Source organism: Canis lupus, chromosome 10 (assembly GCF_011100685.1).
Source record: "Canis lupus familiaris isolate Mischka breed German Shepherd chromosome 10, alternate assembly UU_Cfam_GSD_1.0, whole genome shotgun sequence".
Classification (NCBI taxonomy): Eukaryota; Metazoa; Chordata; class Mammalia; order Carnivora; family Canidae; genus Canis; species Canis lupus.
This window is the reverse complement of record NC_049231.1, coordinates 10,493,394-10,516,673: the sequence shown is the minus strand read 5'-3', so window position 1 is coordinate 10,516,673 and position 23,280 is coordinate 10,493,394. Positions and strand designations below refer to the sequence as shown.

The 23,280-nt window shown below is 42.3% G+C and overlaps 1 long non-coding RNA gene across 1 annotated transcript; it reads right to left on the bottom strand.

The window, feature by feature from the left end:
- Positions 1 to 10,368: 10,368 nt before the first annotated feature.
- On the bottom strand, positions 10,369 to 11,606 carry LOC119873747. The gene is made up of 3 exons (XR_005365145.1): positions 11,541 to 11,606; positions 11,128 to 11,241; positions 10,369 to 10,537 (listed from the first exon to the last, which is right to left on the bottom strand). It is a non-coding gene; the product is annotated as an uncharacterized LOC119873747 (long non-coding RNA).
- Positions 11,607 to 23,280: the final 11,674 nt, after the last annotated feature.

Sequence of the window (23,280 nt, the reverse complement as noted above, 5' to 3'; positions counted from 1 at the left end):
TATCATCTTTAGGGCAAAGGCCAGGGCATACAGAATGGGAGATTCAATCTATTTGAGCTTGGATTTTTATTATTAGGACTGGGTCAGGATCATAAATCCCATTTAGTGCAAGGGTAGCCCGAGGTGAAAGAGTACTTTAAGGCCGACAAATGTATTAAACTCTGTATTTCATTTGTAGCTCACGTTGTGCCCTTAACATCTCTTCTCCACCGTTGTTAACTATTTGTGTGTATATGTGTGTGTGATTCTACGTGACAACTGCCCATGGAGGTTTCAAACTACTGCGTGGCTTGAATTACGTCCTGTTTTTACTTTGCCAGTTTGTTGACTATATTGCTTCTCTGCCCAGAAGAAGCATGCGTGTATTTAATTGCCTAATTTGAGCCAGACATTTCTTAAATTTTTAAAATAAATGATCCAGTAGAATTATAAAGCTGCTTCAACTGACAACCTATTAGGGTTTTATGGTGATCGAATAAGATAACGCATGCAAATACTTATTATTATTATCCCATAAAAATGGTAATGTGAATTCTTGTTACTTCAAACTTGTAAGAGTTTCTACCATCAACCAGAAGTCAGAAGTTGGATTTAAAAATTGCCCCATTCCTTGACAGCTCTTTGGCCTTCAAGCCCTGTTGGCATGCTCAACAACAACGAGCAACGGGTCCGATATTTGAAAGTGGCTTCTCCATACCAGTTTGAAAACCTGAGTCCATCTATTCCCATATTTAGCTCATTGCTAGCCTTTTTGGTCTGCCTCTTACCTTCCCCTCTTTTGTTCTCCTTATATTTGTATTTGGTCTTCCTGCCTGGATTTCCAGCTCCTGGAAGCCCAGGGACCGTGAACTATCATCTTTGTATCTCTCTGTTCCAGTGTCTATTCCTGTGTAGCCATTTCATCCCCACACTTAGTGGCTTAAGACAACCATTTCATTATGCTTCGTGCTCTCTGTGAGTCTGGAATTTGGGGAGCGCTCAGTGGGGCAACTCTTACTCTGGGTGTGGCACGCAGCTATAGTCAGATGGCAGCTACCAAGACAGAGAACTTGCATACTACAGCAGCTGGGGGTGGGGGGGCTGGCTGGGCTTCACATCGTGGTCTCCCCACATGACTAGTGGAGTTTCCTCCCAGCATGACAACCCCAGGCCAGAAGCCAGGGCAGCTAAGAGTTTTAAGAGAGAGAATTCCGGTGAGAAAGGTAGAAGTCATCTCCTCTGTTACCACCTAGTTTTAGAAGGTTGATTGTGTTACTTCCACCATTGTCTGTTGGTCACAAAGGCCCACGTGATATTGTGGTGGAGGAAATAGAGACCACATTTCCCAATAGGAGTGTTAAAGTCATTTTAAGAAGGGCGTGTGGGATGGAAGTTAATTTTGTGGTCAAGTTGGAAAACACATCTCCCACACCATCAGAATTTTTGACATGGTGCTGTGCAAAAGGTGAGTGCTCAGCAAATGCTGGAAAAAATTGATAACATAAAAGCATCCTGCCTAAAAATGTGGTTTAAGTGGAAGACCAACCCAACAATTTTAGTTTAAAAGGCTCTACTACATACCCCGCCCGCTCTGTGAGACAGGTACTCATGCAATTTCAAGAGCTTTAAGATAGCACTAGCTCCGATCGGCCATGTTCACAACTGTCTCTGCAGGCTGGCTCTGGGTAGTAGTGTTTACATTATTTGTGGAAGAGTCTGTGTCCTTTTCTGCTTGATCTGTTTATAATAGAAGTTGAGAATTAGCTGATCTCCACTCTTCAGCCTGCCCCATGTCTCGAGATATTTTTCAGAGTCCTACAGACCATGTTAATAAAGAGTTCACATGTGTTAATTGTAACTCTCATTGGTTCTGGACAAAAGGAGAGTCAAATAGCTCTGCAGAGATGGTGAGATGATTTATTACTCCAGTGCATTCCCCCTTTGGGATAGAGATAGGCGAGAGTGGTGTTTGTCCAACTAATTGGAAGATGGCACTCAAAAAGATATCATTAAATAGACAAAACACCTCTACTTAGAAGAGAGTCACAGGACTTTCTGCAATGGAAGGAGTCTTGGAAATTCTCAGTGAACAATCTCACTTAAAGAAGAGGAAATGGAGTTATTTGATGTGACTGAATTTGCAAAGTGGTCAGTGCTGCTCTAATGTCGTCTGTAAGTTCTCCTGATGGTGAGCAAAACAACTTAAGGCTAAAAAATCTTTTAAAAAATCAAAAAAGAAGACTTGAATTGTGGAAACTGTGATTCCAATGGTATTTCAAAATGATTTACAAAAGTGAGCATTATGCAAGAAAGGGGGCACTATGAGCTTATGTAGAGACAAAAAATGTCGCAGGTATCTTCATGAGACCTTTGAGTGCCTTTAATAAAATATTCATTTACTGTAAATATTTTAGGGATCGTCAAGGAGGTATCTCCCAACTGCACCCTTTGTTCAAAAGAATTTCTCAGGTCTTGTACATTATAGAAAAATCTTTGAGAAACACTGAAATATCTTCCCCAAAAGGCTAGGATAGATGAAGATTTCAGTATCTGGGGGTGCAACAGCCAATATACAGGCTAAGAGCTGTGCGAAGGTCTCCCAAAGTTCAAAAGAACACCTGAGCAGCTACCTTAGTTGACATCCCTTTCAAATAATATTTTGCCCATTTTTTCCCTTATGAATATAATGAATAGGATACTCAACTAAACCCATAGAAGCACACCATCTATCCTGAATTAGATGAGCTATTTGGTAAAAATACATGTGTTCTAGAGCTTAGTGTTAAGAAACCACTTAGAGAAATTCTGACCCTGCAGTTAAATTCCTCCTGTGTTTGCTGAGTTGTAGAACATACTACAACTACTCAAGTAAAATCAGACTCTTTCCAGCAGAGGACTGAACATTCAAAAGTGACCACAAAGATGAACCACGTGAAGAAATTCACCATTTTGCTGTAACACAAATTTGAACCTCATGTGCTATCAGGCTGCAGATATGAGCAGATGATTTAAGTAGAGGACGAGCCCCATAACCACCAGACCCCTGCAACTCAACACACACTTTTTACGGTTAATAACTTTACATATAGTTGATTATGTATTTTATAGGGGTAGATCAATCAGCTAGGAGCATGTTCAATTGTGAGCAGCAGGAAACCTTTATAATTATGGATTAAATAAAATAATTACTTTTGCTGACATAACAAGAAGTCCAGAGGCAGCATCCTGGTGCCAATAGAGTAGCGTAAAGATTTTATCGGGAATCTGGTTTCTTCTCTTGACTTGTCTCATTACCCTTTGCAAGTAGATTCTTCCTATGGTCACAAAATGGCCCCTGCATCTGCAGTCACTGTACCTGCATTACAGGTGAGCAAAAAGAGAAAGGGGAGAAGGTGAAGAAGCCAATGCCATTTAAGTTTATTCCTGATTCAATTATATTTTTCTGAAAAGCTCTACCATCGATTTCATCTTCCGTGTCATTGGTCATCACTTTGTCATGTAGCCATCAATGTCTGGAGAGTGACCTAAAAGAAGTAGATAAAATCAAGGTTTTCTTGTTTTGTTTTCAACTGGAAATATGACTGCCACCAAACCATGTTGGTGCTTGGTAGAGAGTCCCTTTCTGGTGTTGACAGAAGGTTGTGGCTGTTCAGACCCTTCTTTGATGGTCACAGTAGGTCTCTGGTGCCCATTAGACCAGTGAGATGCCTGAGCTCTGCTGAGTGCCTCCGCCAGCATCTCTCACTCGGTCCTAACGGGACAGTCCTGGTGGCCTATGGGTTTTCAGCTCTCTGACCACTTAGGCCCCTTCTAGCAATGCGTGTTCCCATAGGGTTGAGAGCCAGAGCTCACAGAGATGCAACTTTGGTTGTGTCTCCCTGGTAATTCTAGTCCTTCCGAGTGCTTCTAGGAGCCTGAGTGATTAGCTCTTCATCGTTTACGAGGTGCCTAGCTCGAGGTGCTGTGCTAAGGACTATATTGATGCAGAAATAGAAATAAAAGACAGCACTTCTGTTCTTCTGCCCTCACCTCACCCCTCCCGGCGCCTCCTCTGCCCTCCCTCCACGTCTGCTTCTGCAGCTGTCTCTGCACAGATGACAACCCCCGGGGAGAATGTCAGAGGTGTGACATGGAGAAAGAAGGGGGGAGCAGTGGGGAAAATTTGTGCTCTCTTCTTCAATCAGCACTGAAAATCTCTAAAGCTATTGCAGATCTTTCTCGATCCTGAAGTTGCAGCAAGATGGCCATCACTGTTGAATGGGACCCACGCGTTCTCTTTAATGGCCTTGTAAAAGGGAGAGAGGGTAAGAGAGCATCCGTTCCAATGGTTCTTTCCTACTTTTGCTGCTTTGCTTCTTTCTCCATTCCCTTCACCAGGGAGATAACTGTGTGGGAAATCGTGGAAGTAAGCAATGTGAATTCTAGATACAGCTCATCACCACCTTCCCGTAAGCTCGGGGCAGTTGCGCACGAACTCTCTGGGTCTCTGTATTGGTTAGCCACTGCTGATTAACAAAATGAGCCCCAATCTTAGAGGCCAGACACGACAAATACTTACTGTCTCATAGTCTCGGTGGCTCAAGAATGAGGGTGAGGCCTAACTGGGTGGCTCTGGCTTAAGATCTGTAGTGAGGTTCCATCTGGTTATGGGGCAGAGCTGTACTCTCACTGGAGGAGGCTTGACTGGGGACTTCTCTGCTTCCAAACTCACTCACGTGGTTGATGGCAGGCTTCAGATCTTTGGGCTGGTAGACTGAGGGTCCAAGTCACCCCGCCACCCACCCCGGCTTCACTCCCTCAGGTCCTTGCCTGGTGGCCCTCTCTATGGGGCAGTTCACAACGTGGCAGCTTGCTTCCCCTCAGAGCAAAGGCTCTGAGAGAGACAGCGAGTGAAAGAGAGTGAGCAAGAGAGAAGTCACGGTCTTTCTGTAGCCTAATCTTGGAAGCGACATCCCATCGTTCCTATCGTGTTCTATTGTTAGAAGCCAGTCACTGGGTCAAGCTCCTACTCAACAGCAGGGAATTTCACAGGAACATGAATAGAAGGGGCAGGGATCATGGGGACCATCTTAGAAGTTGCTTCCCTCTGTCTCTCTCCCCTTTGTGGAGCGTCCTACAAGCTATGCAAGCCCGTAATTTCGTGGTTCTAAGAATACTTTGAGGCTTTGAGTCAGCCCCTGGACTGAGTGTTGTGCAATCCGGGAGTGTTTCTTTTACCCTGACATCTTCGGGCCCATCACGGGGCCTGGCCCAGAGTGGGTGTTCAGTTGACAAATATTTATCAGCCATCTACTATGTGCCATGCCCAGTAGCAGGTGCGAGGAATAGAGCAACGACCAAGATCAATGAAGGCTTTCCTTTCATCATGGAACCTACATTCCAGTGGGAGAAGACAGACAAGTCAACCAATAAATGAGTAAGATACCATCACACAGATAGAGATTACTAATGCATCAAACTGGAAAAAAAAAAGTCTTTGCTGTCTATACTACAGACATCATTTAAATGACCTTTAATTACTCTATGAGGAGCTATATACAAGTCTGTAAGAAGGAGCTGAACATTCCAGAAAAACTGTTTTCAATAAAAAGTGGAGAGGAAAAAAATAGATTCATTATTGCTCGTTGTCTAAGATCCAGAGATTGAAACAAAACCACAATTTATTAGCGACTCTCTTCAAATTGCTGTTGTTGTTACCATTTTTAATAATAATAGCCAGTGTGGTTGACCTTTTGGGGGAACCGGGCCCTCTCACAGATTCTTGGAGGAAGTGAGTATTGGTTTTATTTTCCTGGAGGGCTTTGTGGCGGGATGTGTCCAAATCCTACATGAATGCGTAGCTTTTTTGAGTTGGTAAAATGAGAACAAAAGGCTGCGAGCGCGGCCTGCGGAATCAGCTTGTGCGGGTGGGGTGGGGGTGGGGGCTGCAGCATGGCTTGGTAGGGGGATGATTTCTGAACGGAGTAGGAGCTGACATAACCATACGGGGTCCGGCAGGAACCGGTGGGAGGGGGGGTGGTGGTGAAGAAGTGGTCTCCTCCGGGACAAGAAGGCAGTGTGCCTATGAGGGAATATGAGGAAGGCTGGCATCAGAAAGGAGATTGTGGGATTCCCAGGCTTCTCTCTCGGGCAGCTGGTTGATGACAGTTGTCATGAAGACAACAAAACAGGAAAAAATTCTGTAGGATAATCAGGGGTTCCCGAGCCCCTTTGCTTATGGCTCACTTAGGTGAGTAAAATACCTGGAGCCCATCTCCTCCAGCCACTAGGCCCTGGTTTTCTCCTTTATTATGTTTTTTTTTTTTTTTTTAAGCTCTATTTAAAAAATGACTTAATGCCAAAATCGGGCCATGAAAATGTTAGTACTTCTTATATGTTAACATTTTGCAAATTAGCACTTTCGGCACACAAATGCCCACACAAGTATCCGCACTCATTTGGACAGAACACCCAAAGTCTAAACCTGAGGTCATTTGTGACCGGGAGACCCCAGCCAATGGCTCTCCTGCCTGCCTCCTGGGGGGGGGGGGGGCACCCACCCACCACCTCCAGGCCAGGATCTGCCCTCAAACACAGGGGTTCTTTCATTTTCCATTCCACAAAGGTGTTCCTCTGATAGAGTCAAGTCCAAAGCAGCAAGTTCCCTCTTTGCCCCCAACCGCCCCCTACCCCCCTACCCCCTTACCCCCCACCCCCCACACTCCCCAAGGGACTGGGCTCTCAGGGGGCATATGAGGAAACCTGATGACGTCTTTTCAAGGCATAAACTTAGAGCAGCCACCTGGTGGCTAGAGTCCCTTATCTTGACTGTCTTAGCCCTTGGACAGTTTTGGGACCTTTCAGAGCACGGTTTACGTTCCTCGAAGCTGCCTAGCCGACGGTCTTGATCACAGTGCTTCTGTTCATTGGTTGGTTTGGTTTTAATTGGTAAAGTTAACTAGCCCTGGGAGTTATCTTCATGGGGAGTTTTCGAATTGCTGACTATTTAATAGTAACAGGAGTATTGGGGTGTTCTAATTATTCTTGTGCTAGTTTGGGTAAGTTGTGCCTTTCAAGAAAGATGTCCAAGTTTTATCCAAATTGTCAACTTTTTGGCATTGTATTATTTACAATACCCTTGTTACCTTTTCAACGACTGCAGGTTCTGGAGCAATATTCAATGTGTCATTCTTGATATCAGTTACTCATTCTTTTAGTCTTTTTCCTTGGATTGATTTTGCCGAAAAGCCAGCTTCTTGCCTTCTTGCTTCTATTATATGTTTATTTTCTATTTATTTCATTTACTCCCGTCTTACCTGCTTTGGATTTATTTTGTTGTTCTTTTTTCTGACTGCCTGAGAAGGATGGTTAGCCCCTTTCTTGCTGGGCTTTGTTTTTTATTCCCATTTTAGGCCATTTACTTTTGTGAATTACTGTTTTAACTGCAGTGTGCATGGCGTAGTGTGTAATGTTTCGTTATCACTTGGTCCCAAATATTTTTTGATTTTATTATAATTTATTCTCTGACTCATAGACTGTTTATAAATGCATTTTTAAATCTCCAAATAATATGAAACTTTTATATTTATCTTTTGTTACTGCTTTTTCAGTATAACTTTATAGAGGTCCTAGCACTAACTACAATTTCAATCTTCCGGTGCCAAGTATATAATCAATTTTGCATGATGCTCTATGAAGAAAGTGTTCTACACGGTTTTGAGACCAGTGTTTTAAATATGTCCAGTAGGTTGACTTTTTGTCGGTCATGTTTTGGAATTCTGAATATTTTACCGATTTTGTCTGCTTATTCTAGGTATTATGGAGAAAATGTGTTTAAAAAATTCTCCCTGTGGTTGTGAATTGGCCCATTTTTTTCTATCGTTGTGTTCATTTTAGACGTGTTATAAATGTATACAAATAGAAATCCTCGTATCTTTCTGGCAAGTTAAACTTTTAATCATTTTAAAGTGACTACCTTTTATTAAGTAATCTGTTCTTTCTTTTTAAATGTGGCTATACCAGCTTTCTTTTACCTAATGCTTCCATGGTAGGTCTTTTTCCTCTGTTACTTTCAGCTCTTCAATATCCTCATGTTTTCAGTGTGTTTTTATAGGCTGCCTCTATTTGAGTATGATGTTGTTCATAATTCCTTCTGAGAATCCATTTCTTTTGACTGGAGCATTTGCTCTGTTTATGCTTAATGCAATTATTGGATTTGAAGTTACGCACTTTTTAATTCAATCAATTTTATCATTTTTCTTCTGCCTCCCAAAATAACTTTAAAATGTGCTTTAGTTTAGATGGGTGTGTGGTACATTCTCTGAGTTTCTGCTTGCCTGAAAATAACTTTCTTTTACCTTCTTCCTTTTTTTTTTTTTTTTTTAGATTTTATTTATTGATAAATAAATAAAAGTCCCAGAGAGAGAGGCAGAGACACAGGCAGAGGGAGAAGCAGGCTCCATGTGGGGAGCCCCATGTGGGGCTCGATCCTGGGACTCCAGGATCAGACCCTGGGCCAAAGGCAGATGCTCAAATGCTGAGCCCCCCAGGCGCCCCTATTTTATCTTCTTTTCGTAGGATATTTTCAAGGGACAGAAGTTCTGAGTTGGTAACTGTGTTCTGCAATACTGCACTTATTTTTCTTCCTTCTGGCTTCCATGTTTGCTGTTTGGACACCAGCTGTTAATCTGGTTGTTGCTCCTCTGAAGAGGATCTCCCTTTCTCTCGCTGACTGTTGTTTAGCTTTGGCTTTCTGCAATTTCACTGTCTAGATTTGGGTTTCTTTTTATTTTTCCTACTTGGCATTCATTAGACTCCTTATTGTGAATTGGTATCTTTCATCAGTCGTGGGCTATTCTAACTCATTATCCCTAAATTGCCTCTGCCAGGTTTCTGTCTTTTCTCTTCCAATTAAAAATATGTTAAAAACACCATCTCATGTGTCCTTTGTCTCTCACTTTCCTTTCTATATTTTCCTTTTTTTTTTTTTTTTTTTTGTCACTCATGGGTAATTTCTTCTTACCTGTCATCTCTTCAGCTGTTTAATTTGCTTCTAAACCTGTCCACTAAGTTTAAAATTTTTATGGTTGTATTTTTTTAATTCTAGAATTTCTTTTTCTGTCTTGTCAAAATTTATAGTTTCTGTTCCCCCCCCCCCAAGTTTTATGCCCATCCTTCATCTCTTTGAATATACCGAACATTGGTTTATAGTCTATGTCTGGTAATTTCAATATCTGGGGTCCCTGAGTCTGTTTCTGTTTTTTGTTATTTTTGCCTGGCTCTTGCTTGTGCTAGCTTTTCTACCATTATTTCTTCCCATGTATGTGAGAAATTACTTGTAGAAAAAATTGGGGCCATAGAGTGGACTAATAGGATGGTGTATATCAATTACACTCAGATGAAAATATAAATTTTTATATATATAACAAAATAAAATGATTGTTAAGATTAAGCAAGCTTCCTTCCAAACAACTCAGCAACATAATCCACTAATTTGCTGATTGTCGATTAATGTAGACCAACTGCTGTATTACTGGCAACACAAATACTGTGCCTATTACTCATTAACAATCTTTTAAGATGCCATGTTCTTGGCTTGCTTAATGCCAGCCAGAAATAAATTTCCAGAAATAGCATTTTAATCCATGATATTCTTTCACTCTCAGCCAGGAGGATGTAACACGGAAAGAAAGTATAGCCTGAGATAAAATACAAGCCTATAAGGGCACTGATGTGATACAATAGGTATATCCCAGTTCTTTTCCCCACTAATCGTATTTGAACACAACCATTTAAACACTTGCTGAGCATAAGAATCAAGAAAGACCCATCTTCCATCTAGGTTGCAGCTATGAATAAAGCAACGCCAAATCCTAAGGACTCTAAAGTTACCCTTGTCGGGCTGGGAACTTCCACAATGAAAACTGGGAAAATAAAAGCAGTTGTTAAAGCTATATAAAAAAGTATGAGGGTGCAACAGCAAAGGCGGCAGGAAGAAGGGAGACCTCTGAGGGAATCGGACGTGCTGAGTCGGCCAGCAGCTGAAGCTGTGACTTGGGTGTCCTAACACAGAAGCATGAGTGTCCTAACACAGTGGCTTCTCAGCTCTGTGGCTCTGCAAGACAAGGAACCACAGGCCAGGCAACTCAGATGGATCCAGGGAGAATATGAAGAGAGAAATAAAGTGAAGGGAAGCATGTGAAAAAGGCAAGGAAGGCCAACAGACCTGTAAAAAGAAAAACAACCAAATAAGGTTCTCACCCACATATTCACCTATGAAAGCACTTGAAGCATCATTAGTCTCTCACATGCTGTTATTGTGTGGCCATTTTAATACACTTTATAGTACAATGTTTAATATGCCAGTACACACAGAAGTGAGTTTACATTGCCGCCGGAACTTTGGTTTGGATGTTTCCTATTTTGAGAATGTAGCTTCTCTCTAATTGAGGCCCTGAGGATATTTATGCATCTTATTTTGTGAGAAAATGATATGACTTCTTTGCCTGGGCTTTTGTGTCACTTTGGATTTTCTTTTGAAGTGTAGAGGAACTGCCAAGTGGAGTCACCACCGCATGACCTTGGAAGGAAAGGATGTTTTTGAGAACAGAATTCGCCATGTAACCGTCTTTGGCCAAAGAAATCCCCTTAAATGTATATTGTGCAAGAACTTTTCTGGGCTCTGCTTCAAACTAAATTGGCTTGGATTTTCATGGGGTGCACTGACAAGTGTTTAAGGCTAGACAATAAATCAGACCCTTGTGTCACTAGAGGAGCTATCCAGCACCACGAAAATAGTCTCTCCTACCCCACCCCGGAGGGAGCTGTTTTTCCAAACACATGGTGCTCACTGTTAAAAGAGGTCACTTGGGGCGCCCGGGTGGCTCAGTGGTTGAGCGTCTGCCTTCAGCTCAGGTCGTGACCCTGGGGTCCTGAGATTGAGTCCTACATCGGGCTCCCCACAGGGAGCCTGCTTCTCCCTCTGTGTCTCTGCCTCTCTCTCTCTGTTTCTCATGAATAAATAATTAAAATCTTTTAAAAAATTAAAAAATAAGTACAAGATGTCACATATTGAAACGGGAAGTCAATAATATGAAAACTGACCCATTCCCTTTGGCATTAACTTTTCCCGCATCCCAACCTGTACAACATTGTAAAACACAACCATACCACAATCAAATGTAACGTTTCTTCCTTTTGAATGAGTCTCCCTTTGTTCTTTGCTTCCATAGCACAAGTTCCTTCTTAAGACATTATGCCTCATGTACCCCAAACGTTTGCAGGCTATGCCAAAAAGTGAATACAAATCAGGTCATTTTAGTATTTATGAAATAAGTTTCCTGGTCCTGCCCACAGCTACTGGTATATGCTCATCAACTTCCTCTCTGCCTTTTCCCCTCCCATCGCCACACATTCTTTGAGTTCCCAACTTTCTCATATGCTCCCTGAGCAAGTTGGCCCTTCTGATCCCTACGTGGCATGGTTTTCTTTCCTTCCCCCCATCCCAATCCCTCTTGTCCTCTCCCCTTAAAGCCTTTTAAGAACTTTTTATTTATTATTATTATTATTTATATTATTTTTACCAATGTTAATGGAGCCTATTGTGACCAGCAACATCCAGGCCAAGGGCATGAGTTCCTGCAGCTCCTGAAAGGCAACAATCCAAATATTCCAGGGTTGGCTTGTTCACCAGGTATTTGCCAAGCACCCACGGTTTTCCAGACACCATGCAGGCTCTCTGGCACCCTCCACATATCTATGCCCTACACAGCCACCCAGACCTCTAAGTGTCATTACGTGGGCCAAGACTTCTGGAAAGGTCTTTACAAAACCAGTTTATTTCATTTTTACTTACCTCACTAAGAAGAGATTCAAAACCAGCTCAGTAGCCAAGGCAGAGAAGAAAAGCATTCTACTCAACTGGTCTTATCCCTTTCTTCTTTATCAGGAGCTCTTTTATGCAGGCTAATAAGGAAACACAAACATTTTTCTTTCTCTTTCCTAGAAATTGTAAGTCCATGCACATTCACTCATGCTGTCAGAGAGGTCATAAACCCACCAGTTTCATGAATAGCTGAGCTCTCAAGCCTCCTGAGTTAGCTATGACATTCTACTCTGATACTCTGTTAACATACTTAAATGTATTTCTTAGGTTCCCTAGTACGTTAACAATAGCTTAAGAACTTGTCAACATTATAGTCTTTTTCACACGTTACCTAAAATAGTGATACCTTAGATAGCTAACAATGATACTTGTTAGAATTGAATTGATAATTTTTAAAAAATATCTTATTTATTTATTCTTGAGAGACACAGAGAGAGAAAGAGAGAGAGAGGCAGAGACACGGGCAGAGGGAGAAGCAGGCTCCATGCAGGGAGCCTGATGTGGGACTCGATCCCAGGACCCCAGGATCACACCCGGCTGAAGGAGGTGCTCAACTGCTGAGCCACCTGGGCTGCCCTAGAATTGATTTGACAATGACCTTTCATGCATGATCCTAGTAAATCCCAAGGGATATGACGGTCACATTTACAAAGTCACATTTAAAGAAGACACAAGTCAGTCTGCATAACTCGAGAAAATGTATATCTTCACTATTGGTAAAATATTAGAGTTTTGTATCACGTATTCACTGCCCAGAAATTTCTCAGAAGTGCTATCTTGGTGATCATTCCTTCTCATCAAAGTTGCACAGCCATAACAATTACAAAAACTCAACAAGCAAACAGAACAAAACCTCCCCTACTCTCTTTGTGTATTTCTTTTCCCATCTAGCCCTTGGGTACCACATTCCTGACTTGTGATACTTCACTCTTTGCAATCACTTTTCCCATCTTTCACTGGGACTATATAGTGGAAGTATGATTCAAATGAGAATCACTTTTTAAATGAGACTCATCAACCCAGAAAAAAAAAAAGGATAGTTCAAGAGCTGACTTGGAAATAAGTCAATGTTAATGATACAGTAATAATTTTTCCATGTTAAACATACAACTTCCTTGTTTTTATCTATTTATTATTTTTAAAACTTAATAGCAAATTTGGAACCAAAAGATCTATTTTTAGATATCGTTAACAATTTTCTCCAAAGAAGAAAATTTCTGACACAAAATACGAATGGTCGGAAAATATTTTTCTGCAGTATTCTGATAAGTTATTTTTGTGATATTTTTGCCTTTTTAAGCTCTTGTGAATTCAATCAGCGGAGAATTAACAGAGGGAAACTAAGAACAAATTTCAAACACCACATTCAACTAGTGTTTAGAAAAACAAAATGAAATGAGGGGCATTCCACTTGCTCTGATCATCTATTACTGTGTAAAAAACCACTGCAAAATTTACTGGCTTCGAATAGTAACCATTTTATTCTCCCTCATGATTTTGTGGTTTGCCTGGGCTCAGCTTGGCAGTTCTTTTGCTCCAGGTGATTTAGGTTGTGGTTACAGTCATTGGGGGCCTCAATTATCTGCAGTGTCCAAGCTTGCTCACACACGTCTGGTGCCTCAGCAGGCCTGGGGTAAAGGATGATGCTTTCCATCTATCTTTTCCTCTGAGTTGGGATGTAACATTTGGTGCCATGGGTTAAACATGTTATCCTGTGGGACAAGGAGTTTGGAGGAAATGCTTTGGTTAAACAAATTTAAGGAGATTTGTTAAAAGCCAAACCTCATTAGACCTTTAACATGCAAAGTGGGATTGAATGTGTTTTGTTTCCTTAACTTATTTGAACATCAAACTTTTTGTCTTAAAACCACCCCCAGGGCCTAAAGTTCCACCAAACACTCAATGGGAAAATGATTTTCTAAAGAATAGTGTGCTGTGAAGATCATATGACTACCCAGCGCCTTTATGCTCCATGATTTTGAAAAATATTTATGAGTGTAAAATAGACCCTTAAAGCATAGTCGTTACAGGAATCATGATCATGGCCAATAGCATTTATTGAGCATTTACTACATGCTGGATATTGTGCTAGTACTTTATATTCATTTGCTTATGCTCTGAGTGGTTTGCACCCCATCTAATCCTACTAATAATCACACAAAATAGATATTATTATGATCTCCATTTTACAGATGAGGAAACTGAGTCAGGGTTAGACACACAATTTGGAGGTACAACTCTGACTTGAGCCTCTTTGTATGACTCTGTAGTCTGGGTGCTTAACGACTGTTCTAGTCTGCCTTCTCTTCTGCATCTCAAGTCAAGTTTTCAGTTTTGAAAATTAGTGATTCACTTTAGTCTGAGATTCTGTACCTCTAGAGAAAACTAATGTTTATCAAGCACTTACAACTAGCCTTTGTGCTTTTAAATATATTTATTAGGTGATTTATACTGACCATAACCATAGGAAAGAAGTATTGAACATTTTGTGAGAAAACAGAAAAAGAAGCCCTCTTTTTGCTCTGATAGTAAATATTTTGCCAACAGAGGATAAGCATCTCATAAACCACTTCAAATGATTTCTCAGGAACCCACTCAGTTCTGAAATACAAACTATCATCCTTCATCTCCCTCTAAAGAGTTGCTTCCCTGAATCACCCAGAGCATTCAGAAACGATTTTAGCTTAAATAAATCCTTTCTCCAACCTATCGAATATCTACTTGAGTCCTAGGGAAAATTATATGGAATAACATGTTTGGAATCCACACTTGTTAAATTCTATATCCAAGTGATAATGTATATCTTTATAATGTAAATATAAATTATATATAGATGTGGAGATTAATAGTACAGCTTGAATCTCTACTTTTTCACACAATGTCATTTCAATAGAGCAAAATTGCAAAAATACCCGCAGAAACCTACTTTTGAAGTCGTTTCAAGATGGCAGCCTGAGCACAAATTTACAACCCAGGCCTGTGAGAGTCCACTGAAATAGAAATACAGACACACAAAGAAGGAGAAAGAGCAACAGCAAAGTACTCTGGATGAGGATGTGGAGAACAGTGGTCATTAGTGAATGAGAAATCTAAACAAATGTCGGGCTGACGTTAAGCAGATGGAAGCCTCTAAGCAAATGAAAGAGCACAGAGCTCCCTACAGAAGCCCCAGCAGTGAGGTGAGGCAGGAGCTCTTCCACCGGCAGCAAAGTTGGAACAACCTCAAGGTGGGAGCTGGTAGGGATGAGGCAAATACGGGGCTGATGACAAGGCCTGTGGTCTTTCCATGGTAAGGTCTCTGTAGGAAAAACTATTTTACCTCCCCCCTCAGTCTCCACCCAGAGAGGGCAATCAGCCCAGAAACAGAACCTAGAAATTTTTTTAAAAAATGGACTGTGAACTAAGGTCACCTTGGTTCAACGTCTGCTTCTGCCGCTGACTGACTGGGTGACGTTAAGCAGGTTGTGTGAGCTCTCTGTGCCTCCATTTCCTTGTACGAATGGGGCATAGTCGCGGTGCCTAACTTAGAGGAGACGGTGAGTGAGTAGTAAAGGAAATTGCTCTACGTGATGTTCTTGAAACAGGGCTGGCCCATGACCAATTAGCTATCATCGTTATCATCATTACCTCAGAACAGATCTCTTGAATAAACCATGGGAGAACATCTGGGGCTTATGGTTTGGGAATTAGAGTCCTAAAGTAGAGCCCTCCTGCATCCGGAATTTGGGGGGACCAGCCCCGGCTTCTGGCTCCAGAACAGTGCTGTTAGTGAACCGCTCTACCCCCACTACACAGGGCTTCTAGCTGGACTTGCCACATGGGAGAGGGAAAGCCTTTCAGGAAACAGACCTATTGATATAATAAAGATTAAAGCAAACCTACCCCAACTACCCCATCCTTTGTTTTACATAGAGGTAGAAAACCAAGGATCACTACACAGACTGTACCAGCATCTTTATTTTTATTCATTCATTCTTCTATTCATTTGCCCATTGATTGACTGATAGGAATCAAAATAATTTATTTTATTTTTATTTTTTCCAGCCCTAGTGGCATATAATTGACATATAACATCATGTACATTTAAGGTGTACAACACGGTGGCTTGGTATATGCGTGTATTATGAAATCATTATCACAATAAGGTTAGTTAACACATCCATCACCTCACATACACATAGCAGAAACTGATTCCAGAGGAATTAGAGAGAATTCAGGGAGCAGAAGAGAAGTCAAAAATGGCAAGAACATACTCCCATTAGAGTTCTCAGAGAGACTTGAGATGATTTTGCACTACTGAATGTGTGTGTGTGTGTCTGTATGTGTGTTTGTATGCCACTTAAAAAAAGAAATCAGAGCAACAATTAAAAAAAAAGCTCTTTGGTATTAAAAACATAATTTCTAAAAAAAAAATACAGGGACAAAAACCATAATTTCTGAAAATAAATTCCAAAGAATTTTGGAATTCTTGGAAAAAAAATTTCCAAAGAAAGTGCTAAGGTAAAATCATGGAGACTTCCCAGGATTTAAAGCATCATGACAACATGGAAAACTAAAAGGGGAACAAACGAAAAGCCTTAGAGAGCGAATTCATGAGGGTTCCCCATAAAACTAATGGATTCTCAGAAAAAAGAAGTCAAAATGGTTGGTACATGCGTTACCAAGGATTATATTGGACACTATGTCCCATGGCTAAGGAAGGATTTAATGATTCGGATTGAAATGCTGTGTGAACGCCAAACAAGGGGAATGAAGTCCACGCTGTTCACATCATTAGGGAATTTCGGGATACTAAGGCCTAAGAGAAGATCCTAAAATAAAAACCCATCGAGAATAATTATGTTAACAGCAAGGAGTGACGCTGGATGCTAAAAGACAATGAGGCCAGGGACCATCGGTCACTTTCTTGTAATAGGTAGGGATGCTGATTGCATGGCCTTTGTTCCCAAGCCACACCAGCCCAGGCACAAAAGTAAGATCATAAGGGTAACAACAAAATTATAATTTTCTTCTAGTTTGGCCCTCTTAAGTAAGGACTAGCAGGCCTCCAAGTCCCTCTCTAAGATCTTAGGATTTCCTCAGTGGGGCATACAAACCAGTCACATTGGCTCCAAGAGGCAGCCACGCGTTCCTCACCACCACCACCCCCTCCATGCACCCCTTTGGTGAGGTGTCCTGTTAATGCCAACACCGATGTCTGCCGCAAGTCTGTCGCTGAGAAGTGACTCAGTGAGGCAAGCTGTCGTGGCACTTTGCTCACAGTCTGCATCAACAGTCTCCCTGGACTTGAATCCCAACTCACCCCGGACCGAAAGGATAACCTTGACCTCACTAGGCCTCAGGTTTAACATCTGTAAATTGGGAATAATAACAGTATTTATCCCACAGTGCTTTTGATGATGCAATGAGACAATCCCATTTGGGAACTTAGCACAGTGCCTGGCCCATAGTTGGCATTTGATGAAGCTTCAGGAGAGAGCAAAAACCAAGAAATCACACTCATTGTGCCACTGAGGCCTGCCAGTGTGCCTCCCCAAAGTGCTGGCTGCCTGCGCATGGCACCATCTCCTATTTGAACAGAAGCTGCTGTTGCCTTGGGTAACATCTGACTCAGGAGAGCAGTCAACATAATTCCCTTGATTTGTGACTTTCGCCTCCTTTCTACTTTAGGCACCCATTCTGAGCAGTAATAGAAATTCAGTGAATTTAGAGCCCCACTCTCACTCCCCAGGTGGTGTGTATGTTTCCAGGGGATTACGTGTCACCTCTGTGTTGTCTGGGGGTAAGAGGAGTTAGCACCCAGTCCTTGCTTCTTCTGCTGTAATGTACTTTGGCTCCTCTGGAATCCTCCTCAACGTCAATGACATTAGCTGCTTTGTCTCCCCTGACTCAAATCCTAAGGCCTTTCCGACCTAGCTCTCTGACAGCTTCTTGTGTGCCGCGCTAAAGCCTCAGAGATCTTCTGGGGTTGTCTCTGGCCCTTCATCATCACTGGCTTCACCCACCATGAGTTCAGAGGAAATCGGTCTACGGATGGCCTGGCCACCCAGGCAGGTCTCGTGACTCAAGCTCTGAGAATGGGCACAGAGGCCTGGGCTTGGTTCCAGATTCCCTTGACTTGTCTGGATTGTTCTGTCTACTTTCTCCTCTTTTGAGGACTCTGCCTGGGAGTTAAGAGGAAAAAGATGCAGTCCCCTTTGAGTAACAACCAACATCTGCTTCCACTGCTTCCTTCCAGGTATCCTCCTCACCCAAGCTGGGAGGATGGTCATCTTGTTGGAGAGAAAGAAGAGACAGGAAAAGCCAAGGTCATGCATTATGCACTCTTTGCTCAGAGGCCCTTGAGGGCCCACTGCTTTCAGCTCTTCAGCTATGACAATCCCTGATGACAGTGCAGACAAGGGCAAGGAAATGCAAAGATACAGAGAGATATTTAGGAGAGCCAAAACGTTATCTGCCATCATCCTGATAACTCCTAGAAGAGCCCCAGGGAACATCTATTGAGAACCTGCTAGATGCCAGTCATTCTCTAAGCACTCCATACATACTAACTCGCTTAATCCTCATAACTGAGGAGGCAGGTATGGTTTTATTCCCACTTTCCAGATGGAAAAAAAATGAAGGATGGGTGAATTAAATAATTTTCCCAAGGTCAGTGAGGCTGCCCATGAAAAAAGTGGAATTCCAACCCCAGATACTGTGGTTCCAGGGCTGCAGCCTCCACCCACTTCCATCTTCCTCTCCTAGACTGTGAACCAAACAGCCCCTGTGGTTGTCTCGGTTCCTTATTGCAGCATAGGGATGACTCCAGGCCTCTGGGCGATGATAGTGGGGAGATGATAGTGGGGGCAGCATCATACAGAGTTGCTCCCCATGCAAGTTCACTGTCTCCGAAGCCAGGGGGCCTCCTGCGCCCCTCTCGCTTTGGCTGGAGTTACTACCTGAATCCCTCTTAAATGGCAAGTCACTGTTCCCCTGTGGGTCACCACAGTCCTCTAGACTTCTTCATCAGGGTAGGTGGAGATGTCTATTTAGAAAAGCAAAACAGGGCCTGACTGAAAATACAAGCTCAGCTTAAACCACCACTCCACTGTTACAGCTGTGAGACTTGGAGAAATCTCTTCATCGCCTCTGAGCCTTAGTGACTTCATGTCTAAAATGGAGATAATACTTACGGTACAGTCATTAAATACATGAAGAGCTTAGCACGATGTCTAGCATGTAGAAGCCACAAAGTAGATATTTATTTGGTTCCTTCGATTTGCAATAAGCATGTAGATGCATTCTTTAAGTTTTTATTTAAATTCAATTAGTTTATATACAGTGTAATGTTGGTTGCAGGTGTACAATATAGTGATTCAACATTTGCACACAACACCCAGTGCTCATCACAGGTGCACTTCTTAAATCTCATCACCTATTAACCCTTCCCCCCCCCCCCCCCCCGCCGCCTCCCCTCTGGTGACCATTGGTTTGTTCTCTGTAATTAAGAAACTGTTTCGTGGTTTGCCTCTCCGTTTTTTCCCTTTTGCTCGTTTGTTTTGTTTCTTAAATCTTACATATGAGTGAAATCATATGGTGTTTGTCTTTCTGTGATTTGTTCCAATTTGCATTATACTCTTTAAATCCATCCACGTTGTTACAAATGGTGAGATTTCATCCTTTTGTATGGCGCAGTAATATTCCGTTATATATACCACATCTTCTTTATCCATTCTAACCTATGGAGGCATAAACCTACTTCAGTTGCTCTGTGTGAAACTCTCCTTGAGGTCCTCTATCCTAGGGTCAAAACCATCATCTGATTTTGTGCATCACAATCAGTGTACTGAAGGATCCACTCTTACCAAAGGTTTTCTTCCTCAACAAATGACCACTCTATATGACCGCTCTATATCTCTTGGATTATAACCAGTGTTAAGTCAATTAATTTTTTTCCCTGAAGGTACTAAACATATAATCTTAAGCAAATGTGCTTAATACTAATGTTAATTGCCACCATTTGAAAATTACTCACTAGGTGCCAAGTACTGTGCTAAAGTTGATCTAATCTTTATGGTCTTTTGAGGAAGGGATACTTGTCCCCATCTAATAGAACAGATGGTTGAGATTTGGAGAGGTTAAGTAACTTGTCCAAGGTCACAGAGCACATGGCGGGGCTGACCTCTAAACAGTGTTATCTCTGTCTGAATCCAAAGCCCATGCTCTTCACTACTATTTTAAAATGATAATAGTAATAACCATAGAACATAATGAGAAACTGAGCTCCTATATTCCTTTTGCTTTCCAACAAATTGTATATTCATCTAAGTCACATGTTCCATTAAGCCTTGTAACATAATGGCAATGGCAATAAAATAGAGCTTGTCTTCGTAGAACTGCTAATAAGAGCAAGGAAAAGAAAGCCCCATGAGAATATTCTATTATCTAAACATGTACAAAATCTTCTGGAGGACATTGAAGGCAAATTATTAAAGTCTGGTGTGCTGGTTTTATTTAAATCTTCCACGAGTACATTCACAGGGCCTCTCTCCTGTAGTTAAAAGGGATAGTCCCCGGGTGACATCTAAGTTAAAAAGTCAAATTTTTCAATTTGAGTATTAGGTGCCGATTTATTTCTCCATCCGTGTTTGCTGTAATCCTTTTGGCCAATTTCCCTTGGGACTTCGGTTAGCAAACTTACTGGAGGCGGGGTGTCCTTTGGAAATTAAAAAAATAACAAACAAACTAGATTCAACAGATAAGTGACACATCACTGTTCAGAAACCTTTATGGCTCTGACAGAGAATCCAACACCCACATCCTTTCATAGACCTGATTAACGAGAAATTTTCTCCAAGCAGATGGAGCATGAAAATTGCTGCCCCTTGGAATCAGTTGTCTAACCGAGTTTAATATTTTCATTTGGTTTTCCACTGTTATTATTATTATTGCCATTTTAACTTCTGCATTATAGCCACAGCATATGCCTCTGGGTACAAGAGGAAGGAAAAATTCAATTTTAGTGTTTGTCTTATTTGTGCTTTACTTGAAGCAATTTGGTTTGCCACATGGAGTGAATAAAGCTGTCATGTTATTTTTTTTCAAAAAGAACACAATAACTATAATGGACTATGCATTCATTACTGAGTAGATTAATTTTTTTCTTCCAGTGAATGGCATTTAAAAAAAAGGGGGGGATAATTTCCAATTGAATTGTGTCTGGTGAATCACGATGCACATTTCAAACCTAGGCACATACCAGGTCCCAGCTTTTCTGCTAGTGTTTTCCCAACACACAATCTTTTTTTGAAGAGTATTCCACAGAATGTAATAAAAACATATTTTCTGGCTTCCGTGTAGTAATTTTCTGCAGGAAAATGTAGATTAAAATATAACCTTCGGCTCCCAGAAAGTACTGTCTCTGTTGAATATCTGGCTTTCTTTTTTTGGGAGGGGGGACTTGAATTCTCTCTTCCTTTCTTCTCTTTTTACGTTGTCTCCTTTACATGCTCAGCTAGCATCCAAACATTGCCAAAGCCCTCCTTGCGTGTGAGAGATGCTAGCTGGGTGCATAGGCCTTCAGACATGCCCGGCCCTGGCCGGAGGCTCACAGTGGTGGGCCCTGCGGAGCCCTGTTGCACGATGGGTGGAAGATCTCCCTAGGAAGCAGTTCTTTGCCAGGCAGCAGAGTTGAGGGGGATGTAGGCTTGTTTCAAGACAATGAGAAGGGGTCGGAGGAGAGGGTCACATGGGCAAGACATGACGATTGAGTTCATTCCCTCCCCATTGAGTCCCCTTGGGAGTGAGAACTATGAACAAAGACTTTAAGAGCTATTTACCAGAAATATCTTTAGACATCGGAAGCCCAAAGAACCACTCTTGGTAACCTAGGTAACAGATGCGGATGCTAATAATTAGCATTTATTGAGCTCTTCCTAATTATGACACACCTAACGTGCATCCTCTCAACCACACGTTGTCGTCATCCTCACAGTGGCCCTCTGATACGGCCTTAATTGTCTCCATTTTACAGATGAGGAAGCTGAGGCCAAGGGGGGGGGGACATGTAACTGGCCTGTGGCCATGGGGCTATAAAGTGACACCTTCAGGATTTGAAACCCAAGCTCTCTAATCTCACCATCTCCCGTCTGGACCATATGGCCAGTGCTGTTTGCCACCAAGTGCAACTGGAGGACACTAGGGCATGGAACAGAAGCTGTGGGCCTCCATGTGCCCCGGAAGGTGGGAGGTCGCTGGGCACTAAGTCACCCTCACTCAAGGTGGGAGGCCGGTGCCTTGCTACTCCCACCAGAAGCTTCTTGTTGGCTTTCTGACAACCTCTTAGCTGCTGAGTAAGGGGAGGAGACCGGTTCCCTGCAGACGCTGCCCTTGATGACCGCTTGGGGGACACGCATGAAATAACTGCTGGGTTTCCCAGAATAATTAGGGGGAGAGGCAGAGGCGCTGGAAGTTCCTGTAGAGTGAACTGGTGACAGGCTACAATGTTTGATGCCCCTTGGGCTGGTGAGGACTAGGGAAACGGCTCATGCAAAGAACCCCCCAAATCAGGATTGGGCTGGTAATGAAACAAGGGACACGGCCTCTTGTTTTTGTCTTTGGATGCCCTTTCATTCCAGTTTGCGGCTTCTGGGAGAGTGAGAACAAGTCTGGAGGGCTGTTCTCCTCCCTCTGAGCTTGCTCAGGAATGGACTCCTTCTGCCTCTCCCCCCAACCCCCACCAAACCTCAATTATTATCCAGAAAGTATTGCCGAGCACAGGCCCTTTAGCGAATGAGAAAGCACTTGGTCACCAGTCGTATTTGTCATATCTGGAACACCTGCTCTCTACAAGAGGCACCGCACAGGGACTGGGGATCCAGAGATGACTAAGCTGGGATTCCCTGCTCTCAGTCAGTTTCACTGTCCTAGAGACAGAGGACCGGCCTATAACTGGTCACGCAGGGGACACAAGAAAACAGCATGAAATGGAGACGAAGTAGCAAACGTTGAGGAGGCTTTAGGCATGGAACACCATTCTTGTGGGGGTGGGGGCTTTGCCCATCTCGTCAATCCCGTCAAGGTTAAGTGCATGTTTTGGGTAGGTGCTATTTTACATGATTCTTCCTGGCTTCCCCACTCTGTTCCTCCACTTATTCATCTTTCTTGGGCTCTCTACAGTCGCTTCCTCTCTCCCCTTCCAAATCCCTTCTCAGACACCCACTGAAATTGCTGAGCTCCTACTCAGAACCACCTTCACATCAAGCTACTAACGACATGTTCTTGCCAATCATTACTCTTTAGTCCATCTGTCTTCTTGTCTGCTCAGAAGAGTCCAAAAGTATTTCTAGATCCTTAACAGTCTCTAAGCCACATGGGGGAAATGCATTTAAACTGGTTAATAAGACCACAGACTAAGGGCAAAGCGCTAAGATTGACTTTTATGTACCCAATTACCG